Consider the following 24,870-nt stretch of genomic DNA (forward strand, 5'->3'; position numbering starts at 1 on the left):
CAAGGGGCAGTTTAAAATTGGCAATCTGCTGTTCATGTGCTTAGACTTGTGCTTGAAAAAAACAGAAGGCACAAGAAAGTCAGCTCCATAGATTTGCTGCTAGAAGATCCTTATTCACCCGTGCATAAAATACAACTGCCCCCAAGGGTGTGCACGTTTACAAACGCAAATTAATCTCTACCTGCCCAGTGCACAAACTATAATGGATTTCAGAACTGAACAATATAAACTAAACGTGAGATCATTTTTGGTATCTCTGTGAAAGAAAACCATAATGCATGCTTTGGGATCTTCCATAGCTGGATTTTCTGCTCATAAGCGCTCATTAGTTTACATGGGAGGAGCCAATGAAATAAAGTAGCAACAGTTTGTACCAATGTATGACTTTATATTTCTTTGGATCAGATAAGAAACAACGTGTGGGCTTAAACTGTTTTCAAATGGCCTTTCCAGTTCTGTAAGAAGCAATGTTCAGACTAAACTGCCAAAATTTTTCTTCAGTGTGAAAAATGCTGATTCCATGGGCTTGTGTTAAAATATAGCACACACACACCCCTAATAATCTAATATCCTATCTATCATTGGGTATGCCTCTGTTAGCTTTCCGTGTTGTGAATTATCTGGATTCCAAACCCTTCTTCTTTTTCTTTCCTTCTCAGTATCTGTGCAGTGATTATTTTCCTGCTCACTGGTGTATCCACTACTAAAATACAAGTGAAAATAAAAGGAGAATAAAAAGGAGACACCTCCTACCTCTGGGAGGAACACAGAAAGCACACACATTTGTACCAGTTAGCAGCCCTAAATATCTGCTGAATAAATGGTTTTAAACAATTGACTGAAATACATATTTTGAATCTGCAAATATATCCTGAAACACAGAAGCTGTGTAGATTAGGCAGCTACGGTATAGCTCTAAAATTCAGAGGATTCCTTCTATTTTTGGCACATAAGATAGTCACATGGCTATGAAACATGAATTTGGATGCCAAATGAATAACAAGCTTGGAGGCTGAGCTCCAAGTGACTTCAAACATCTGTGAAGTGAAAATATCCCTGTACCAAGGCGTGCTGCTGTGTTGAAAACAATTACTGTTCCTGATCATTTTCTTGCTTTTAAATAAAGTGCGTCTCTTCTGATGGAAGCAGGTGTAAGGATGACTTTGTGAATCTCTATTAATCAAATCACAAATGGACCCCCCTCCCCTTGTAAATCCAGGCAAACAAAATTACAACTTTTTAACATCTCAAAAAAGGCGTGCAATTTGTTAGCAAGAAAGGATAAATTTCACCTTCCCACTTCTCCAGGATTCATAGTAATCCAAAATCAAGAGAGCAGAGACACTTTGAAAATATGCCCCCTTTGCCCCTGCCTTTGGTATATTAATGATTACAAGATGTTGAATGCATATTTGAGCGGTAAGAAGAACCTGCTTCCCAAAGGGAAAAGGAAACTAGGAACAGACCCAGGAAAACAATAAGTTAGTGGGCAGGGCTAAGAAACTCTGAATATTAGCACGTTCCAAAGCTTAGTAACAAAGCTTAGACTGTCACACGATCTCTACGTGAAAGTCAGCGCAAGCCTTTTCTATCATTGTGACATCTAGAGCATGACTTAGTTTTCATAAACAGATATTTTTCTTACCCTGGAATTTATCGTATGATGCTACAATTAGCATTCTGCCATTCTTTTTTTTTTTTTTGTCATATTTTTACAATGGTTTACTATATACCTTTAAAAAGTAAAGAGTTAAGAGAGAAGGGAAATTTATATTAGGTCATGCATTGAATTTAGGTTCTTCCTTAAAGGATGCACTAAAACAAAAGTGTCCTGCTTTCAAAATGCTTATTTTGGTTTGAAAGAGCATTCACACCCAGGTACCATTCTTTCCTTCTTTTACTTTTCTTTCAATGATCTTACCTTTCCTCCACACATCCATGATGCAGAATAGTACCAGCCTCCAAGCCCCAGGCATCAAAGGAATTAGGTCAGACCAGAAGAAATCAGGTTGCAGGCAAGAAAAAAATTTTAATAAAATAGAAGCTATGCCAGCCTGGAACTTCTATACTCCTTCAGGCAGACTAACAAGCCCTAGCCATAGATGTAACAGTATTAGGTCATTGATATGTGGGAGGAAAGCAGAGATGTTCGAGAGACCAAAGATTTGTATCGTATTAGCAACGTGATGATATGTTGAATGTATTTAAAGCCGGTCTGTACATAGTGGCTTAGTGCTCAGCCCTCAAACAATTGCAATTAAAAACGATTCCAGGAAAAGAGAAAAGATCTAGTGCAATATCTGTTTTGCTATAATTTGTGAGTTTTTAACAATCACTTTGCATTTGTATTCCTTCTGAGAGTGGTGGTCTTTTAAAGCATCTATTAAGTATATACAGAAAATTAATTTTATGTTAGCATATTTAAGGCTTACTGACTCAAACAGCATATTATCTTCTTTCGAGTTATTTTAAGGACAAAAAATTAGAAAGAGATTGTATTGGAAAACGTCCACGCTTAGTTCATTCTCCAGATGACCATTTTAGTTGCCATTATTACTGGCTCCAAAATGATTGGAGGAGTAATTCAAATTCAACCTATCACATTATCCAAGGGCATTCTATGAATAGCTGCAAACCAGAGCAAGTTCTGGCAAAGATGCAAAGGCAGCGTATCAAAGTCAGCAATAGCATTCAGGAGTGTTTTCCAGAGTTGGCAAATGCAGATGAGAATATTTATATGTCATCTCTCAAACTATAGAAAGTATTTTAGGAAAGATATTTTTCACAAGTCTTAGATTAGCCGCTATAGCATTTTAAAGAAGGGTGGTTTTTTTGTTTTCTGTTTTTGATGATGATGAAACAAACCTTTGGGTGATGTCAGTCACATTTACACATCATCCCAGCAGCATTTAATTCTCCCAGCAGACTCATGAAGGAGAACTGGTGTCATTAGCACCTGCGTTTGTTTGTGATGAGAAACTGAGGCACAGGCATTAAGCAAATTGCTAAAGACCTCAAAGTTAGAAGGAAGCAAAGACAGAATTTGAACTCAGAAATCTGAGTGAATTTCTAGAGGTTTTTCTCATTTGTGGAAACAGTTTTACATTTTTATTTTTTTATTTTTATTTTATTTTATTTTTTTATTTTTTTGAGACGGAGTTTCACTCTTGTTACCCAGGCTGGAGTGCAATGGCACAATCTCGGCTCACCGCAACCTCCGCCTCCTGGGTTCAGGCAATTCTCCTGCCTCAGCCTCCTGAGTAGCTGGGATTACAGGCACGCGCCACCATGCCCGGCTGATTTTTGTATTTTTAGTAGAGACGGGGTTTCACCATGTTGACCAGGATGGTCTCGATCTCTTGACCTCGTGATCCACCCGCCTTGGCCTCCCAAAGTGCTGGGATTACAGGCATGAGCCACCGCGCCCGGCCCAACAGTTTTAAATTTTTAAGAAAAGTGAAGCCTTTTTGGTTTCTGAATGTAGTAAGTCTCAGATTCTGATAACTCTCGCACATCTCTTCAAATAATATCATCAGTAAGATCATTTTAACCAAGGGAAACATATTATCCTAACACATATTGAGAAATTATTTCTGCCAAATATATGTAAGTTTTTCATGCATAAATTCACATAATACTCACTGTCAGATACACAGTTACTATTCCCACCAAGTTTTATTGCCTCCACGAGTCATTATTAATTGAATCATTATATAATGCTGTGTTTTTTTTGTGTTTGTTGGTTTCTCAATTGTAGTCTCGCTCTTTCATTCCGGCTGGAGTGCAATGGTGCAATCTCAGCTCACTGCAACCTCTGCCTCCTGAGCTCAAGCAATTCTCCTGCCTCAACCTCCTGAGTAGCTGGGATTACAGGCACGCGCCACCGTGCCCAGCTAATTTTCCATCTTTTTAGTAGAGACAGGGTTGCACCATGTTGCCCAGGCTAGTCTGGAACTCCTGACCTCAGGTCATGCACCCACCTTGGCCTCCCAAACTGTTGGGAATACAGGTGTGAGCCACCACACCCTGCCCATGTTGTATTTTAAGGAGTGGAGTTTTGTTAAATGATTTTGTGACTATAAATGAATACCAATAATTAAGGACACATTTTTCATATACCATGCTTTTTGTCTAGAATTATCTTTCCTCTTCACCATCTTTTCTTATAGTTCAGCTTTACAGTTAGCCTTCCCAGATCCACCTCTCTAACTTAGAAGGCTTTCTATCCTGATAGTGTAGTGCAATCATATCATCTATCACATGGTATAGTCATAATGTACTTAACTTTCTCTCCACTTGGACTCTAAGCTCCCTGGGGGAAGAGACTCCATCTTCTATGTCTATCACTAGTAATATTACATACTATGTAGCAGCCACCTAAAACAGGTTGGATTTACAAGTGGCTGAAAAAAGAAAATAATTTATAAATATTTGGTTGCAATAGATGAATAATTGGGTGAAGGATGGATAGATTTATTAATGGATGAATAGATGGATGGATGGATGGAAATATAAAAGAAAAAATGACATACACAAAGCAAACGAATGAGTCAGTATAAGTGTGCCAGTTTTAAACAGACAAAGCTTCCTAGGTGTATTTCTCAGAAGAGGAATTTTTTTAAAAAATTCAGTTGCTTTTCTACCTTATCTTTAATTACTGTCCTTTTTTCTATTGTTTTCTTTTAATGGCCATTAATGATGACTCAGCAAGCTGGTGATAAATTTGCTCTCAGATGTTTTCTCTACCTTTTTATTATGTATATTTCAAAGTTTTTGGCTAGATTTCACTCCTCTTAAGTAAAGGGGACTTTTATTCCTCTAGCTACCTTTGAGTTCCTGTACTGAATGTACTGCATTCCTGGCTCCCTGGTTGTAGCCCTCCACTCCCCTCAGCCTCCACTCCCCTCAGCCATTTGTCTAGCAGGCGCTACTTGAAGGTTTGGCCTCTAATACCACTACTAGATTTAGCAGCATAAAATCCTAAGCCTACTGTCAAGTGTGAATCTTATACTTCAGAACAGATATATCATCCTGGCCCTAAAAAGAAACAGACCACATAATATTTCCAATATTGTAATAAATTCATCCACTCCAACTGTTGTGCTATATTTACTTAATAGACAGAGCAGGATAAAAGAATGTTTTTGTCATCAATAACCAAAACATTGTAAGAAAACATTAATTTCACTTTTAAAAAAAGACATGGAGACTGTAGGCTATCATAGGATGCCTTTATGATATAGTTTATAAATACAATATTCTATTAAGAATGTAATTGCTAGAGACATTTCTCCATGAAAGATGGGTTGTTTACAAGAAAAAAATGTCATTTCCTGCTCTGAGAGTTGCTTTGATGATTACTTACCGGACTTTAAAACTATAAAGGCAATTAAAGATTGGTCTTTCTACTTGAGGTCAGTAGTTCAGTGATTTTTGTCAAGTAAAGGAATTTACTAGATTTCCTTTTATACTATCAGACAGCTTCTCGTTTTTGATGTAATAGACAATGTAATTATTTTTCACAGGGGTCTATTATGTATGTATGTATGTACACACATACATATACACATAGATATTTAGCCTATGACACTGCATTCACTGTGGAAGTGTACCAAAACCTAGTTAAGATGCAAACATCAAAGAGGAAGAAGGAAAAAGAGTCCCCCTTTTGTGTAGCTGTCTGCGAAAGTCGCCTAAAGACCAGTTGATCAATATACAAAAATCAACACAACTGCTAAAGGCTGCCAACATAATCTCTTAAAGCAAATGCAAAAGTAGATACTGGAAAATGTGGGTTACCGAAGCATTCTTTACCTCTGGCTCCCCTCTCTATGCTGTCTCATGTTCTTGCAAGTCTCATTGGGATGCTTGGTAAACACACTTCACCTTTCTTTCTTCAGTTTCAGGGTAGAAAGGGTCCCTTTAACTCCTGAAGACAGTAAATCACAGTCTGTGTGGTGGTTCTCAGAAGACACTTAAAGGACTGAACTGGATGCTCTATATAGCACCCTTGCCAAAAGGTTTCGGAAATGAGTTCCAGCTTCCCACAGTAATAAAATGGCACTGTTTGGCATCTTCGAGGTAATAAAAGTGAATTTTTTCCATTCTAGTAAATGAGAAGAGAGGCCTGGTTGTTTAAAAAACTGATTTAAATTCGTGTGTTTTCCTCCCATTATAGAGCGTGATATGAGCACGCCTAGGTGACCTTCAGACCACCTCAGAACGTTACTATCCGCAGCTCTCTGGGGCAGAACAGGATGTGCTGGCGGGTGGTGCGCGGGAGGCTGGCAGGAGGGCCAGGTGCCCTGGACACTGCCGCCGCGATCCGATAGGTGGCGCTCTCCCCTCCGAGTCCGAACGTGCTCTTTGGAGGAGATTCTTTTGCTTGAAGGAAATGTCTTGGACGTTCATCAGGGTTTCTGGCACTGTTCAACAGCTGCTGAGTCTCAGAGCAGACTCTGGCTGTATTTTGGTGATGGAAAAAGCGTAGAAAACAGGTTTCCTGTCTTTAAGGAGGAGACTCCTGTTAGGCGATTGTTGTCATTTGTACACCAGCCTTTTTATAATTCGGTTTCACTCTCCTCCCAGTTGCAAAGGAAAATCTTTTGTCATTCCTATTTGACTCATGGGGTCTAGGAAGAAGTTTGATCATCTTCTATCTCCCATCTGGTTATTCATAAGACAGCTGCATCTCTGATTTCTCCTAGACTACACAAGGCTACCGACAACAAACGTTTTATAAAGGAAGGCCACCTTTAAGAAAAGGAATCTGAACATTAAAAGTTGTCAACCAAACACACGGGATATAGCTTATTTCTTAGTTCAACTGCACCAGAAGTGGAAATTATAACTCTTTAAAGCAGAAAAGACAAGACTGATATTTTTACGTAGACTCCAACCCACGTTTGTCTTTGTTTACATGCTGCAGTTATAAGGCTATTATGAACAAATTAGTAGTATCACGGAAGATTTTTAATGACCTGCTGATTCCAGCTATTGCCAAATACCTCATCTACTCATCATATTCTTAATTAAGAGACACTAGTGTGTGTGTATTTACGCAATCTCTTTGTTAAAGTTACTCAATAGTGGCCTCAGTAGTTATAGACTAGTCCATTAATTTATTAAAGAGGTTCTAAAAATTATTACAAAAGAAGCAGGATGTGACTACACCCAGCTTAACAATAGTGGGGAAGTGAGGGGTCCCTAACAAAAGATATGATAAGAGGAAAGGGAAGTATCACTGCAGTTCATAATGATGGTTGGTAAACAGTTGAGTACATGTTTTTAAGTCTGTGACAGCTCGATTCAACAAAGAATTAGCTGTAAATGCTAATGTCTTTTGCTCACAAGTCCTCCCTGTGAGTATGACCCAAATCAGAGCATCTGACTTCAGTGGGTGACCATCTGTGATAAGAAGGAGAGTTATTCCTTCTGGGCTAGTCCTGAAATTCTAATGAAGGCAGCGTTCTTGCACATAGTAGGAAATCAGTAAATACCTGCTAAATGGATGAGAAATGAACAAACGTGAAAAAGAGTATCTCCTTTTTCTTATTGCTAACACAGGAGTAATGTTACTTTCAGCAAATATGTAAAGGTACAAACAGTTACATTCCTGATTTTTGAAAGTGTAATGCATTTATCCCTAAATATAGAAACTGTACCATATATATACCCTGAACAACCTTCCTGCTAAAAAACAAAAAAATTTAATGGCTAGCACATTTCATCTCTACCTTTTACATTAACAGGGACTTGCTAAAGAGTTTATGGTTATACTTCAGCTTTTTCCCTGCGTAGTACCTCGTCTGTAACTTTAAATTATCTGTTTATCGTCTCATATTTCAAATATTACTGAACACATGTAGATTAAATAATCAGTTTCCTCTGAATATTTTTAGCGGTGATTTCCTACTTTAACATTCACATTTTGTATCCAAATGGTATTTGTCTTCATATAATTGATAAAATTCCGTTTATTCATTCATTTAATATACATATTGGTTGAACGCCTGTCATGCATAAGATAACCTGCTAAATGTAGAAATTCACCAGAAAATAGTCAGATTCTTTTTATTCCACAAATTCAGAGTTCCCTAATACTACTGGTGTTTTTTGTTTTGGTCAGTAGTGCCAAGTAATCATATAGGTAAAATATTTAAGAGAGTGGTACTGAAAGTTGTCCATTCTTAAGAAGCATCTGTGATTATGTATGCAGCAAAACAGATTCTGAAATTAATTCTCTTAGAATTAGACTCAGTAGACCTGGCATAAATCTCAAGAATTTGCAGCATTTCTAACAAGTTTCCCAGGTAATTCTTAGGCACGTAGTTCTCGAACATGCTGAAGAATTACTGCCTTAAGATTTAAAGAAAATTTTCTTTTCATGTCATGCTATATTCTACATACAGAAAGTATCCTCTTTTACTATTTTTCTATAAAATACAATTTAAACTTTTCTGAATTACATTTTATAATTATAACAAAATCTGTTGTAACTCATGCAGAGTACTATACAATGTTTTATCCCTTTAAATGGCATCAGAATAAATGAGGAATGCTAAATATGATTTTTTTTAACTTGCATTTTGATAAGAAACATACTTCAATTGCCATTATGTGATTCTAAATTGGTAAATCATTATAATGATCATTTCTAATTTTGGTTCATTAACTTTACAAAACATTATTCAAAAGTTCCCGCAAGGTGCTTTTTCTTTAATATTTTCTTTTATAATTTTTCCTTCAAAATATTTTATTAGATCACAATGAGTTTTCCGTATGACTTTAGAGAATATTAAGATATGTTTTCCTTCTTATATTAGTAATACTTTACTTCTACTTTTTGGAATGGATTCTTTCTCTGTACAAATCCTTTCAGCTATATGGCATCATGTCATAGGTTGTGAACACAGTGACATTATTTAAGGTCAGGGTAGAGAGAAAACATATTACTAGGCTCTACTTGTTGTATTAGAGTCCACCTTTCTTTCACAGAAATGTTGGCTTGTTATTTCATAATTTGAGTTACAGACTCAGTTTTCTGGCTTCTAAGGGTGGTAGGTCATTTCTTTAACAAGATTTGATATATTTCTTATCGTTACTAATTTGAATATTATAATACTGTGATCTGGTGATTTTTAGAAAATATGTCAGTAATGCCCAAGCTGCAATCGGAGATTTCAGCTGATATTAAATTAACCCCAACCACCACCTCCAGTCAAACGTGGCACCTTTGCATGACAATATCTCACCCACTTCTAGTATATTTCCTCTTGTTTAAAAAAAAGTATTGTAAGAGGCTCACTTGAAAATAACTCATAATAATAGGCAATGGTGAAATGTTCGGTTTCACTAAGTGCTTTAACCACTTTCACCTGAATAATCCAGCTCTCTAAAGGCTGAAATCTATTCTAGCTACTCTGAATACCGAGTGTCCAATGATAACTATCAATGTATGCTAGGGCTCATCAAAATGGAGTGAACCAGAATATCTGCCCACTAAAAACAAAAAAAGCCTAGGTTTTCTTTTTAAAGTTTTAAAAAGCTAAAAATAAATTGAAACATATTTTAAAACATACACACTGCCACATGATAATATGCCCTTGAGCCTGGAAATCATTATAATAAAATTGTATGGCAAAAATCCTTCACTGTTTCTGTGGTGGCATTTTGGCCATGTTTCAAATTAGATCTCCTATAAATCTTGAAACTGAGCAAACAGAAAAATAGAAATTTCATTAAATACCTGTCTATATTTAAACCAAAAAAATGAATTTAAATAAAATTCCAAATCAAACTTTCTAACTTGTTGAGGTTGATCCACTAATATCTGATTTCCAATATGTAGCAATTTAACCAAATCCATGTTAAAATAGAATCTATACTTTGATCATTCCTTTTTAAGTGAAATCATGATGATTTTGACACAATTCTCTATACTAAGGTATCCATTTCCTCACATGGAGTTCAGATAGATGCTACAAATAAATAAACAGTTGAAAGTGTTTTTCCACAACTGATGAGGAGTCTAGGAATCCAGAAATGCAATACACTAGACTGGCAGCGTACCAGGCAGCAGAACGAAACCTCAAAGGTAGATGAAGGAACATTCTATCAAGAACTGCAGTAAGAAAGTGTAAAACAGAGCACATTTATACTTCTGGATTATTTCTTTATTCAAAAACCTTGTAGAGAAAGTCTTCTTTTAATTTTTTTAATTATTTATGTATTTAGAGATAGGATCTTGCTCTGTCACCTAGGCTGGAGTGCAGTGGCATGATCTCAGCTCACTACAGCCACCGCCTCCTGGGTTCAAGCGATTCTCCTGCCTCAGCCTCCCTAGTGGCTGGGATTACAGGAACCTACCATCACACCCAGCTATTTTTTGTTGTTGTTGTTTGGTTTTTGTTTTTAGTAGAGACGAGGTTTCACCATGTTGCCCAGGATGGTGTCAAACTCCTGACCTCAAGTAATCTGCCTGACTTGGCTTCCCAAAGTACTGGGATTACAGGCATGAGCCTCGTGCCCAGCCATTCTTTATATTTTTAAATGTCATAGTTGCCTAATTATAAATATTATGCAAATATCTACTTATTTGCCAAATGACAAATCCAAAATACCAAGCATCCTCAAACTTTGGAAAATGCATAAATATCTCCAAAACAGTATTTTCAAATGATGCACAGAGGTAAATACACATGCTTTTGTACTATGGACAATGCTTCAAAAAATGGATCTTTAAATCAGAAAATGATTTGAGAAGTCTAGCTCTGTCTTTGAGAATGACAAACGTTGCAGTACAGGATGGGAGACCCACATAGTAGTTTTAATCTATCTAATCCCATCAGACTGAACACCTCTAAGTATGTTTCTCAGCGTGAAAACATTTGGTCTACCTGCCTTCTCTGTCTTCTAGGAATATATTATTAGAAAAGCAAAACGTTTTTGGCCTCCTGTAAGCAGTCAACGGATTAGATATAATCATAACTAGGCAACAGTTGTCCATCAAGCCTGTAATTGTAATGAAAGTTGATAATCCTTTCTTTTCCTTGCAAATCCTAATTTACAGAAGTTAGAAGTTTAATCAAAAAAAAAAAAAAAGAAGAAAAGAAAATCAGCAAAAAATAGTAATCTGCTTTCAATCCCTCACCAATAATACCAAAGTGAAAATAGATTATTGAACTAGGAAAGGATTTTATAGGAAAAAATGCTTTTAAAGCATTCTATTTGATAACGTTAATAACACAGTTCTCATCACCATGTTGGATACCATCCTTCCTCCAAAAGACTTCAATCTCATTTGATCTGTCTCTTACACTTTAGTTTTCTGAAACGCTTGTCTTTAAGCAGTTTATCTATTCATCCATCTATCTAAATATCTACAGCTATCTAAGTCTCTTCTAAAACTAGAAGGAAAAAGCCTTACCAGAAAGCTCCCACACTAATGAAAGCAAATAGAAATTGTAAGAAAAGAAGTTTATCTTCCAGGTTTGAAACCAAAAACACTTCTTCCTTTTGAATTGATTTCAGCTCAGCATGATTTTTCGTATGTGTTCTGAGTTTTCTCAGGGTTCTTTTGATAATGAGTAAAGAGCATTGTTTTGTCCTTCAGAGTTGCAGAGTGATGTTAACACGAGGGGTTTTGATTTGAAAATCTTTATCTGACATAATTATACATTCTACCCAGTCCTCTATTGACGGGAAGTAAACGGTTTCTTTCCTTCTGTTGCCGTGCTTAGGGTCTAAAGGCCAGATGGGTCCAGTAGCTAAAGCTACAAAAGCAGCTCTCCTAGGTCACTGGTGGGAAGTTCAATATTATTGCCTCCCTAATAGCAACTGCTTCTGTTTGAACTCAGGGTTATGAAAGATGAACTACATTAAATGGTAAATCATTAAATATCAGCTGAGTAAAAGCACTGTGGTGTATTTCCCTGCTTAAATCACCAGCATCTGTCTTCTCACATGCAAAGAGCTGCTCTTGACAATCATGCAGTGAAACCCTGACAAAGGGGTCAAGACTGAAACCACATAAGAAACCTCAAATAGCATCTTTTGGGTTTTCAGTTGGCAAGTGAATGATCATCAGCAAATATTCCACAGTAGAACTGAAGCTCAGCATTGCATTTAACACAGCTATAAAATATTTGGAAATGCACAATCCCTTTAGAGCCTCATTTTTGTCTCCTACTATGTGTTTATTCTTCATGAAAAGAAAAACAACTGTTTAAGTTATGTCCACTTAATACCTTAGATTTATGGCAAAGCTTACAATTTGCTGGTTTTCTTTTACTATTGATCCTCCTCTTACTTATCGGGATGTGAGCATCATAACTGAAGATAAAGCTTATACTGATTCAAAACTAAAATTGTACAATAACGGATGCCTAAGGTCATGTTTCAAGACTGTTACAAAAATTAGACCCTTTCATCGACTTGCATTAGACAGCAGAATAATCTCAAGTGGCAATTACAGCTATAAAATCCCACTCCCTACATGGCTTAGATTTATAGTAGAATACTCAGAACTGTAAGCAGTTACCATGAGACAATGGCCTTTCTTTATCTTTTTGCTGCATGTGCTTTCATGATGCTTTGCTCAACTGTGGATCTGCCTTGTCCGTATAAGTACTTGAACCATCATGACAGTGTCACCTTAAATGCCACTATCACGGATAAGATACTGAGGGTAACCACAGAACATCTCAACTACATATTCTTTTTGCCTCCCCAGAATATATATCCCTGCAATAAAAAGCAAATGGAAATCTAGAATTTGCTTTTAGGTTTCCAACTAGTTGCCTCTTTTGGGCATACAACAGACTACATTCAAAATTTGGGAAGAAAACACAGAGTTTAATTGCATAGATTATGTTCTATCAATCATTTTTATGGCATGCTTATTTTAAAAATGTATCCTGTCATGTCATTCCCATACTCATCTTAGCTGGGAGCATACTACCTCTATACACTATAGAAAGAGGATCTATACAATTTTCTTAATAGTTTTACTTACAGACTTATTTCACATAAAGAATTTTCTTTTAATTTATATTAAATGAAAGCATAAAATTATTTTATATTAATCACAAAACAAATGAAAATTTCAGGAAAAACTGGTTAACTAACATGCTATATATTACAAAGATACCTGAATCCTTAAAAAAATTTACATCTCTCAAATGTTTTTTATAGAAATTGTATTACTTTAATAGAGATATAAATATGCATTTTATCATACAAACAAATGTATTTTTCTTTCTTTTTAAATTAAATTAAAATATTTTTTTTTTGAGATGAAGTTTCACTCTTTTCACCCAGCCTGGAGTACAGTGGCGTGATCTTGGCTTACTGCAACCTCCACCTCCTGGGTTCAAGCAATTCTCCTGCCTCAGCTTCCCAAGCAGCTGTGCCTATAGGTACCTGCTATTGTGGTTGGCTAATTTTTCTCATTTTCGGTAGAGATGGGGTTTCACCATGTTGGCCAGGCTGGTCTCAAACTCCTGACCTCAGGTGATCCACCCACCTTGGCCTTGCAAAGTGTTGGGATTACAGGCGTGAGCCACCATGCCTGGCCAAATGTGTTTTTTCATTGCTTTATTAATGAGTACCTATATCTAGGACAACATCACAGAAAACCTTATATGCACAAAGTCATACTGTTGTTTAGGGAAGAAACAATTATACTCTTTTAGGAAATCATAAGATTCTGGAAGGCCATCTTACTGTGTGAGTTTGGCCAAATTATCAGCTGTACCACCATTTTCTCATTAATATATTGAAAATAATAATGCCTGTCTTACATATGTGTGTGAATCAAATCAAATCAAATAAGACATACAAAGTACTTGCCATATGCCTAGACTATATTAAAGCTTTTAGAACAAGCAAAATGTTTTCGTCCCAAAACTCATACAATGTATTTCAAATCTATGCTGTGTCATGTTTCATGTTTCTTACAACCTCCACGCTGTTTCCCGCCCCATTGTGCATTTCCTAAAACAGTTCCTTTTGCAGTTTCTCCTTCCATGTGTTTGATCTACTGGAAATCTTTCAGAGACCAACCATTGAGACCATTTTGCAAATATATTAACAGAAAACATATATAGCATGTGGTTACCTCTTTGGGGATATGAATAGACCAACAGAAAATGTCAGAGTATCATGTTTTAGAAGACATATCAATCTTTGTGAATTGCAGGACATGATTTTGCTAACATGAAAAAGGAAAGACAACAATTTTGACAAAATTAAACAACGCTATGGGATATGGTTATCTCCACATTACCTGCTTTTAAGATTACATAGGACTGTACTCATATTCGCGTCAGACTAAAGACAGCCAAATATCATTTAGTGGCATTAGAGGGTGAATGGAGCTGGCAGGCAGGCGTGCCCAGGACACTTTCTAGAAGACAGATGCAGGACCTATACCCACTATTCAATGCTGTCTTGTCATTGTATTAAAAGATAGACATCAAGACAGCCCACAATCTTCACTGGTTAAGTGAGGCCCTAAAACCTGAAAGCATCTGTGTAACAGAGAGGAAGAAAAACAAGTCAGTTGTAGGGAATCTGTAACTCAGATTCTGAATGCTGAATAATAATCTAGCATAATTATAATACAGCATTGTTCAGTGCATTGTTCAACACCATTGTTGATCAGTTTACTCTTATTTTCTTATCTCCATAATAATGTTATATACATATATGTACTGTATAAATAATGAAGAGAGAAGTTTCAGTGTTTCATGTTAAAATGCTGAGATGTAAAAAGAGACCACATAATTAATCCTTGCGCCACTAAGACGAATTTCATCACAGACAACATCATTCAACAAGCCATGTCATTACTGAAGCAAAGGTTAAATTGCTCTTTTAAAAAAATATAAAGCCAATCTTTAAAGAGATTTACAAAAATGAAACAACCGGCCGATCTTGCTCACTCTCGTCCTGAAGGAAACGTGATCAATCTACGAATGTATCAGGCTTTCTATATAGTTGGTTGTACTTATCTGTAATAGTTAAGAAGCTACAAACGACAATACATTTTAGCATTATATTGCACACTTCATTTCAAAAGGACACTTCAATTTCTCTTCATTTCTGGAGGAAGATTAATTTTGTCACTGAACATTCCAGACCTGAGTTGCTTAAAAGGAGTCAGTGTCACACGAACGTTTATGGAAATCCTGAGCTCCTGTGTCAGAGAGCATCCCAAAAAAGGATGCTACATCACTCTGCAAGTGCCATCTGTTGAGTGTTTTTCTGACAGCTGTATCTCTTGACCATCACCAGTGCAGCTAATCACAGGAGGCACCAAGGAAGTGCACAGCCGCCAGACACAGAGGAAGATTCCATGTTCGTCTGTGAAACAACATTGCTTTTAATTGCACCATAATGATTTTCTAACAGACACAATGGTATGTAGTGTAGTCTTAGAGCTGATTTAAAGCACACAATAAACCACAGTGCAGCTGAAAAGCCAATTGAGACTTCTTAGTGCCAGGAAGGTTTTTGTCTTACGTGAATACTTAAGAGCATTTCACCAGCTACTCTGTCCACAATCCACTTTTACCAAAAATAACTGCCTCTGTCACTGTGCCTGGGCAGTTTTTAAAAGAAAATGAACATTTTTATTTCAAATATCAATGAGATTAAGCTTTGGCTTTATTTCTAATCTTCAAGATATATAATCCTAAAATAAGACAACTTCATCGGTGGGTGATGATCCAAAGTCTTACTCTTCTGACTTTTTTTTAAAACCATTTAATAATTTTATTCTTACCCTTCAGTGTAAAAGTCTGTCGGGCTACCTTCTGTCTTTACCTCTTTCAAAGCATTCTCTGACATAGCAGTTGCAAGGGTATTGAGATGGTGGAATTGGCTGGTCGGACATTGAAATCCTTGGTTTCTTCAAGAGAACAATTAATAATGCTAGTAGCTACCATTATTTGAGGACCCACTATGGAGCAGTTCTCTTCTCAGTACTTTATAAGCTTCAACTTAAAAGATTCCAGTCAAAATGTCACCTTGTGTGAAAGTCTAATACTCTGTTTCTGGGAATTCATTTGTCAGAATATGATGGATCAATCAGCAGAGGCTTTCTAGAGCCCCTAGCTCCATTCCATTCTGGAGCATAAAAGAATGAGAGAGAGACAGAGAGAGAATAAAAGAAAGGAATTTCGAGAGATCTGTACTTTCACACTTTCCATTTATTTTTATCATTATTATACTAACCAATATTTGTTGACCCTATCTCACATATATACACAACACGAACACATACACATGCATGTGTGCACACACAGGCATTTACGTACTCTAAACTCTTTCTCTTCATTAACTACCATTTCTCATTTATGTACCGTCTTGTGACGGTTCTACTACTCTGAAGTGTGGCACCAAGAGCAGATATTAGACCCAATTGAAAAAAAAAAAAAAAACCTGGGGCCGGGCACAGTAGCTCACACCTGTAATCCCAGCACTTTCAGAGGCCAAGGTGGGCAGATCACCTGAGGTCAGGAGTTCAAGACTAGCCTGGCCAACATAGTGAAACTCTGTGTCTACTAAAAAAACAAAAATTAGCCAAGTGTGGTGGCGGATGCCTGTAATCCCAGTTACCTGGGAGGCCGAAGCAGAAGAATCACTTGAACCTGGGAGGCAGCCAAGGTTGCAGTGAGCCGAGATCACACTACTGCACACCAGCCTGGGTGACAGAGCAAGACTAAGTCTCAAAAAAAAAAAAAAAAAAAAAACGGAAAAGACAATGTGTGTTAAACTTGCATTAGGTATACTTGGGCTTATACTCTACTTTTCAGGGGAAAAAAATATATTCTGACACGAACCCCACATGCCTATGCTTGGCCCATGGCAAGTTTCATAGCTGAGACTCCTCTAACAAAAGACAGAAATGTTTTTCTCCACTAATCTGAATTCAGAAGGCAGGGAACAAGGAAAAACGTTACCATCCATTCTCCACCAGACACTACAGGCAGAGATCTAGGAGAACTGACCTTGGTTACAAAAAATAAATTCTTACCTTTTTTGCCGGCTTTTGTCAGTTGCTTCAAGATCTCAACTGTGGGCTCTAGAGCAAGTGGTGGCAGGGGGTGGGCAGTCTCAGTCACCCCATGTTGGGTACCAGAAACTATAGGGGAGAGAAAATAATATATTTTTCTCATCCATTGCAAGGTTCATGGCTGACAACCATGTAACAAAAGACAGCTTAACAAAAGAAAAAACAAATTTATTTATTTATTCATTTGAGGCAGAGTCTTGCCCTGCTGCCCAGGCTGTACCGCACAGATGCAATCATAGCTCAATACATCCCTGCATCCTTGAACTCCTGGGCTCAGGCGATTCTCCAACCTCAGCCTCCCAGGTACCTGGGACTACCAGCATGCACCACCACACCCAGCCAATACGTTTATTTAACCAAAGTTTCATGTGGCAGGGAGCCTTCAGAAATGAAGACTCAAGGAGCACTGTATATTTTTGTGGACAGGTTTGACGAAGAATGGACAGTCCTGTAGAAGTATGGCTGGACAAAACGGAAGTTTGACCTGATGATAAACTAGGCAGACCTTGGCAAAGGGGATTTGCTTAGATTCTTCTTGGCCTCCAGGCATAGGGCAGGACACCTGTCATATGGGGGTCCTATGACCTACGTACAGTGGAGGCGGGTCAGACAACTTCCCTATGACCATGTTCTGGGGAGAAGGGAGAAAGAGAGGCCCTTCTTGTTTCTATGGTTTTCTCAATTTCCTTCAGGTTAAAATATTCAGTAGATATTGAACTTGAGTTGGAAAAGGTGCATCTAGTCTCAGAATGGAGGTAAAACCACTGCCCAGTGGCCCCCAACCCAACTCCGGCCATGGGCGTCACCGCCAGGGGGAAGAGGGTCATGCTCCAAAAGAACCAGAGTAGCTGAGAAAACTGTTTATTGGTAGTCTGAGCTTTGAAAAGACAGATGATCGTTTAAGACAGGCATCCCCAAACTTTTTACACAGGGGGCCAGTTCACTGTCCCTCAGACCGTTGGAGGGCCGCCACATACTGTGCTCCTCTCACTGACCACCAATGAGAGGTGCCCCTTCCTGAAATGCGGTGGGGGGCTGGATAAATGGCCTCAGGGGGCCGCATGCGGCCCGCGGGCAATAGTTTGGGGACGCCTGGTTTAAGAGAACATTTTGAAAAATGAGGCACACACATAGATTGTGTGGTAATGAGAGAACCCCGCCCCCCCCCCACAATGCAACATTCCAGGGGGGTTGGTTTTGTGACTTACTCTTGTGTTGAAGAGGTGGATGCAGCAACGTGTGCTCGATCAAAAAAGGTTGATGAACGTGTACTGGAACCAAATAGAGCTGTTTCTAGAGAGGATTCTAAAAAGCCTGGTGCCCATCTGAAAAAATTTGTTGGTGGTATTAAAGAAGATACAGAAGAATATAATTTGAGAGACTACCTTGAAAAGTATGGCAAGATTGAAATCATAGAAGTTATGGAAGACAGAGTGGAAAAAAGAGAGGATTTGCTTTTGCAACTTTTGATGATCACGATACAGTTGATAATGTTGTGACTGCTAAGTGAAAAGGCCTTTTCTAAGCAAGAGATGTAGTCTGCTGGATCACAGAGAGATTGTGGAGGGGGATCTGGCAATTTTATGGGTTATGGAGGAAACTTCAGAGGTGCTGAAAGTAATTTTGGCCGTGGTGGCAACTTTGGTGGAAGAGGAGGTTATGCTGGTGGAGGTGGTGGCAGGAGAGGTGGTTATGGAGGAGGTGATGGTAGATATAATGGATTTAGAGGCAATGGTGCCAACTATGGCGGTGGTCCTGGTTATAGTGGTAGAGGGGGCTATGGTTGTAGTGGACCAGGATTTGGAAACCAAGGTGATGGATATCGTGGCAGTGGTGGAGGGTGTGATGGTTACAGTGAAGGAAGAAATTTGGCGGTAGTAATTATGGTGGTGGTAGCCAATACAATGATTTTGGAAATTATAGTGGACAAACAGCAATCAAATTATGAACCCATGAAAGGGGTTTTGGTGGAAGAAGCTCAGTCATCCCTATGGCGGTGGTTATGGATCTGGTGATGGATGTGGTGGATATAGTAACACAAGGCTCTAAAAACAGCAGAAAAGGGCTGTAGTTCTTAGCAGAAGAGAGAGCGAGGAGTTGTCAGGAAAGTTGCAGGCAACTTTGAGACAGTCATCCCAAATGCATTAAAGTAACCGTAAAAATCTGCCATAGAGGGAACAATGACCCATAGTTAGAAAAGTTACTGCAGCTTAAACAGGAATCCTTCTTGTTCAGGACTGTCATAGCCACAGCTTGCAAAAAGTACAGCTACTGATTAATGCAGTGCAGTGCCAATCAGATGTTCATTCCTGAGGTCTTTTATCTGTGGTACGTTTTTCTTTTTCTTTTCATTTCATTGGGAATCTTACCCTGTAAAAATTAAGAAATAAATTTAACTTTTCAATATTTGTGTAGTTAAGTTTTTCTACATTTTTGTACAGAAACTAACAAAATGCAATTTTGAAGGTGTTTCCTTGTGGGTTAACAAGTAAAGATTGTTGCTAATGACCATTTTGTATGAATTTTTCTAAAGTTAACTGTAAAGTAACACCTGCTGACTTGCAGTTTAAGGGAAATCTGTTCTCCCCATTTTCAAACCACTATATGAATGGGTGCTGACATGTGGAGAGAATAGATATTTGTGTGTTTGCAATGTATGTTTTAGATAAATAAGATTGAGTATTTAAATTAGTGTTTGTGATTTTAATAGCATTAAGTTTACCTTCAAATGAAAAAAAACCTCAGAATTAAAAAAAAAAAAAAAAAACCTCAGTATGCCAAGATGCTGTTTTGGGATATCATGTTGTAGGTGCAAAAGGAACTTTCCTTCCACTCCCTGAAGTTTCAAGGATTTGAGCCTATAAGACAAACTGACAATAGACAGCTTAACAGGAGAAAAGGTGTACACATTTATAACATGCAAACGCATGGGAGGCATCATACCAAGTATGAAACTCAAACAAGGGCCAGAGGGTTGAAGCTTAAAGACCCCCATTCTTAGGAGAGAGGAAAGTGGGGGTGGAGGGGATGCAGGCAATTTTAGAGGAAGATTAAATGATTTTTAGGGGAGATGAGTGGACCTGAAAAACGGACAAGAGCCTGGGGCAAAGTGTTTCAGGACTCTGGGAGTGGTGTCAACTCTAGTCTTTTCTGCAAGTTATTCTGCCTGCTTGATGAGATTACAAGGAGGGGGCCCAAGATAACGGCGTTTCTTCGTGGGGGAACTTCACAGAAAGCACTTCTCCATGCTTCAGGACAGGGAACTAGGGGAGGGAAGGAAAGCGGGAGAAGGTCAGAGAGACCGCGGTGTTTCCAAGGCTGCTTCTTTATTGCAAGGTACTCAGCATGTCAAAGCACTATGTTTTAAGGTGTTGTTTTCTGAACCGCAAGGAATGTTCTAAGCTCCGACACGTGGAAGTGGTACTTTTTTAGGAAGAAATCTGAACCACCTATCCACATTCCCATATGGTATAAGAAATTTTAAATTCTCACTTTTGAAACCTACTGTCTATATTTGTGAACTATCCATGATGAATTTCTAAAGGAGCTTTTCTCACCGTGACCCACTCTTGTTAGCAGTAAGGTTCGTGAACTTGACTTCCTAGTTTTACCACTTCCTAGTTAATAATGATGAGAGATAACAGTTCATTGTGCAGTTATCTAGAGGCTTCTGTTACCTTTTTAAAAAAACTCAAATATCCAATAGATATTTGTACTCTAAGAGTAGGTGAACATTCTCATACACGATTCATGCAGTGTAAAAGAACCACAGGCCAAGAAGCAATGCCTCATCTCTCATTAGGTAATTTCAGGAGGCAGGAGGAAGGTCTATATTCCTAAACAGCCTGCCTGTGTTCTAAGAATATTTCTTATTCCTAAATCAGGCATGCATGATTCAGCCCACTAGCCATTGGTTGCCTGTCCTAAGAAACACGAGTCTCCTCATATTTGAAATTGGTTGTAGTAAAGAATGCTTGAACCAAATGCCTGCTTCCTTCAGTTCTGTCCTGAAGGAATCCTGCTAGGGGTTCTTCAGTCTCTCTCTTAAAACAATGGTTTCCATACATCAAACAGTGCAGGCTCTGTGGATAATTTTTCTTATTCACAATAAAATAAGAAAAATAAGCAGTCTGAAATGATACACATGTATATAAATGGAACAAATCTGTAGTGAGAGCCTCCCGTGTGCCAGGCAACGTTTCGGGTAATGGAAGAAAAGAGATGAACAAAAGATAGGAAGCCCATGACCTCTTTATATTGTAATGAGGGAAAGAGATAAAAGCAAAGAAATGATAGATAGCAATGTAGCAGCAAGTGCTTGATGAAAAATAAAGGAAGGTAAAGGAATGGAGAGGAATGGAAGTACAGAAGGGGAAGTCTTGTCCACATGGAGTCTGTAAAGATGGGGTTTCAATAGGGCTAGAGAAGCCTTGCCTCTTCTGGTTAGATTCCAGCAGAGAGCTCTATCACTGCCCCAGGGGATCTGTTTCCAGTTAGAGGATAGGATTTGCCCGGTGTAAAGGCAGTAGGGTGAAAAGGGGCTTGCTCTGTCTCAGGAATGCGCTATTTCTGAAGGCCTTTGTGGCATGTTGGTGTAAAAGTTGCCAGCTCTTCATGTTTGAAAAGACTGTCTTGTATTCTGAGATTATGTCTTTCCTCTCTCCCCTAACCCCCCACTGATGTTAACATGTCTTTTCTTTTAAGAAATGATGTAAGATTTCAAGTTAGCTGTTGTTGATTGTTTTTTTTTTTTTTAATAGCCTAACTTGGCAATATAAAATGTTGGCAGCGGTATGTTGTTCTCTCTTTTTTTCCCAAACTGATTCATAAAATACAAAACGCTGTTAAGCTCTGGCTTAAGACATGCAGAAAGTGCCAGTTCTCCCTCTGTGTCCGTGGAAAACTCCATCTTACCTCACTTCCAAGTATTTATTTGATTTGTTTTACTCATTTGGGTACTTACTTATTTTCCAGGTTTGTCTTGAAAGAAAAAGAAACACTGTGATCCCCAAATTCCCATTCTATATTTTGGCTTATTTCATTTTATTTTAACATGAAAAAGCAGTAGTAAAATTTATCCCTGATTCTTTAATAAAACAGCATGTCAGCGGAACAGGTACGGGAAACGGGGCCCTCCCAAGTTCTTTTATAGTCTGACATCAAAATTAAACTGGGATGCTGAGAATGTCTGGGGCTCTCCCTGTTCTCTGTCTCCCCCTAAGATTTCCAAGGGATATCCGTGTTTGTTTTGTGTTTGTGTTTTAGAGGTAGGGTGGGGAGTTGGGAGCTGCTTTTTTTTTTTTTCTTTAAGAGAAAAGGAGAAAACCAGATATTTTCAAGGGAATTGACTACTAGTGGCCAGTATAACAAAGAAACCCCACTAAGCCTAACCACAACCTGACAGAATGAAAAGTGATTCCAGAGCTGCCACTCACCACAAATCCCCATGAACCATGCCAGGAAACAAGCTGAAAGAAGTAGAGAGGCTGCCGCTGAAGGGCCACAAATGTGGCCCCTAGAGAATCTTCTGGTCCCATTCAAATTCAAAGTGGTAGCATGGGGGAGGGGTGGCAACTGGAGAGAGAATTAGCCGCCCTGCGATCACTTTCAGGGTTATGATGGAACTGATTTAAAATGCAAAACCACATTCCGCTGTAAACACAGAGACAAACTGAAAGCAGAGAGGAAATCGAATTTTATTTGGTGATTTTCAATTTTAGGATTGAAATGGGGATGGGAAGAACGACGCGATTTATTTTTCCAGAACTGAAATTGCCTGTTCTCTTTTGTAGGATAAGTGAATGTGGACTGATATATTACTTCTTTAGGCTTCAATGCTAATAAGGCATACTTCCCACAGAATCTGACAGAAAGGATGAATACCTTGCCCTGCTAATGGTTAATTTGTAGTGGCATGTGTATTTCTTGAATGTTCATGAAGTTTTCTAATTCATCAGCACACAATCGGGCTTTTTTCCTCTCTTTAAACAGAATGAAATGCCAGGAGGGCAAGAGGTTCGGGGGTGTTGTATTACCCCTCAGCCCCTGTGTTTGCTACCTAAAAGTTATTGCTAATTTTTTCTACCTTGGGAACAAAATTGTTCTTCAACAAATAATTTAGTACTGACCACACTTTAAAATGCTTATTGCTGTTGAATCTGTCACAGATTGCATCAAGCCACAGAGATGCTAATCTATCTCATGTATTTGAAACTCCTCTGGGAAACATAGATTTGGGCTTACTGCTGAGTGAACATGACTGTTAGGATTATGGAGACCATACACAGTGAAGAAAGGCAGCATCGCTTTTCTGACTGGAAAGTAAACAATAGGGCGATTGTTGGCTTACACATGGGGCCAACAGCCCTACTGCTGAAGAGCTATATGTAAAATCCTTGATAGCAATCCGTCGTGAAGTTTTCTTCTTGGAGTTGGATGTTGTCAAGGATTCAGATGAGCCACCCCAGTGCGTATGCAGGAAACAAAACAGGATATTCTTGTTTAAGGACTGTTTTCTGTAATTATGTTGATTTTTTTTATGCAACACTTGAACTTTCAAAAACTGAAGGATGCGTTAAGAAGTACTCCAGAGGAGAATAAATGATTGGGATTTTGTCATAAGTGAAATGTTATCACGCGTTCTTAACAAAATTAACTTGTTTGTATTTGTGATTGGGTCTATGAATTAAGGATGCTTAGACCATGCCTGTTTCATCTTCCTGCTCCTACCTTGGCACCCCTCCCCTCCCCAGCCCATTTTCAGGCAGGAGGTCAAGTTGTCATTGGAACATCGTATTTCCTGCTTGGAAAAGGCACTGGATTGTATAATCGTCTGACAGGAAAGTTTCAAGAGTACCAGGAATTTCCCTTGGATGGCTTGGGGCGGGGTGAGAATGTGCAGCAGTCCTTTGAGCTTCTTTCCTTTGAGCTATCACGGGCTGTTCTGTGGTTGCATATACAGAGTTTCAGCGTGGAGAGAGCTAAACTGAACTGTAAATACCCTACGGAAAAAAATGTCTGTGGAAATATGTACCCTGGGCTTGCCTGGTACCTTGCAGTTTTGTGTATCCTTCCTCGCAGAGGAAGGAACATCTGGCTGAACGACTTACTGCTTAATGCTATCAGGCTACAGACATCCGGTCACTCCTTTCCCATCCCAATATAAATTCTCTGTCTGAGACAAGGGATGTAACATATTTGTATGCCAAGAAATTTGATTTTGTGAAAATTATTTGCTCTTAATTTAAGAAAATTACTTTGTGCTCTTTTTCTTTTATTTAATCAAAATGCCATGCGATTTCCTATTTCACTTGAATAATTCTCATAATTTTACAACACAATGAAAGGATTATAGATTAGTGAAGGTCAATCTCCTCCATGTCCTCCTTATTTTTCTTAAGATTCCAATCCACAAAAGGTCATAGACAACATAATACTTCCGGGCCAAGGACACCGCAAGGTCCCTTTACAAAAGCAACTATACTCCAATAGAAGTGTGCCCTGAGTTTTAACCACTGTGATTCAATGGAGAACATAAAATGTGAACCAGTCAGCAGCAACTGCCAAGTTCAGTCAGGAGCACCCCGTGAAAGCTGATCTTACTCTAGGGGTAAGGCTCTGTGGGAGAGAGTTTAAAGTGGTGCTTGTGGGTCAGCCTATCTGGGTTGGAATTCAGATTCTACCCTCAGGCAAGGAAATAATTTAACCCTTCCTTCCCTTGGTTTTCTCAACTGCAAAAGGAAAATTATAATTGTTCCAATTATTCTTTGCTACATAACAAAACACCCTGA

The 24,870-nt window shown here is 38.4% G+C and overlaps 1 protein-coding gene and 1 pseudogene across 2 annotated transcripts in view; both read left to right on the top strand.

The window, feature by feature from the left end:
- The window catches only part of ADGRL2 (adhesion G protein-coupled receptor L2), a 682,132-nt gene that overhangs the window by 100,498 nt on the left and 556,764 nt on the right, over positions 1 to 24,870 (top strand). The window lies entirely within an intron of this gene.
- On the top strand, positions 17,638 to 19,284 carry LOC101043167 (heterogeneous nuclear ribonucleoprotein A3-like; annotated as a pseudogene).

This window comes from Saimiri boliviensis, chromosome 11, assembly GCF_048565385.1.
Source record: "Saimiri boliviensis isolate mSaiBol1 chromosome 11, mSaiBol1.pri, whole genome shotgun sequence".
In the NCBI taxonomy this organism is placed as follows: domain Eukaryota; kingdom Metazoa; phylum Chordata; class Mammalia; order Primates; family Cebidae; genus Saimiri; species Saimiri boliviensis.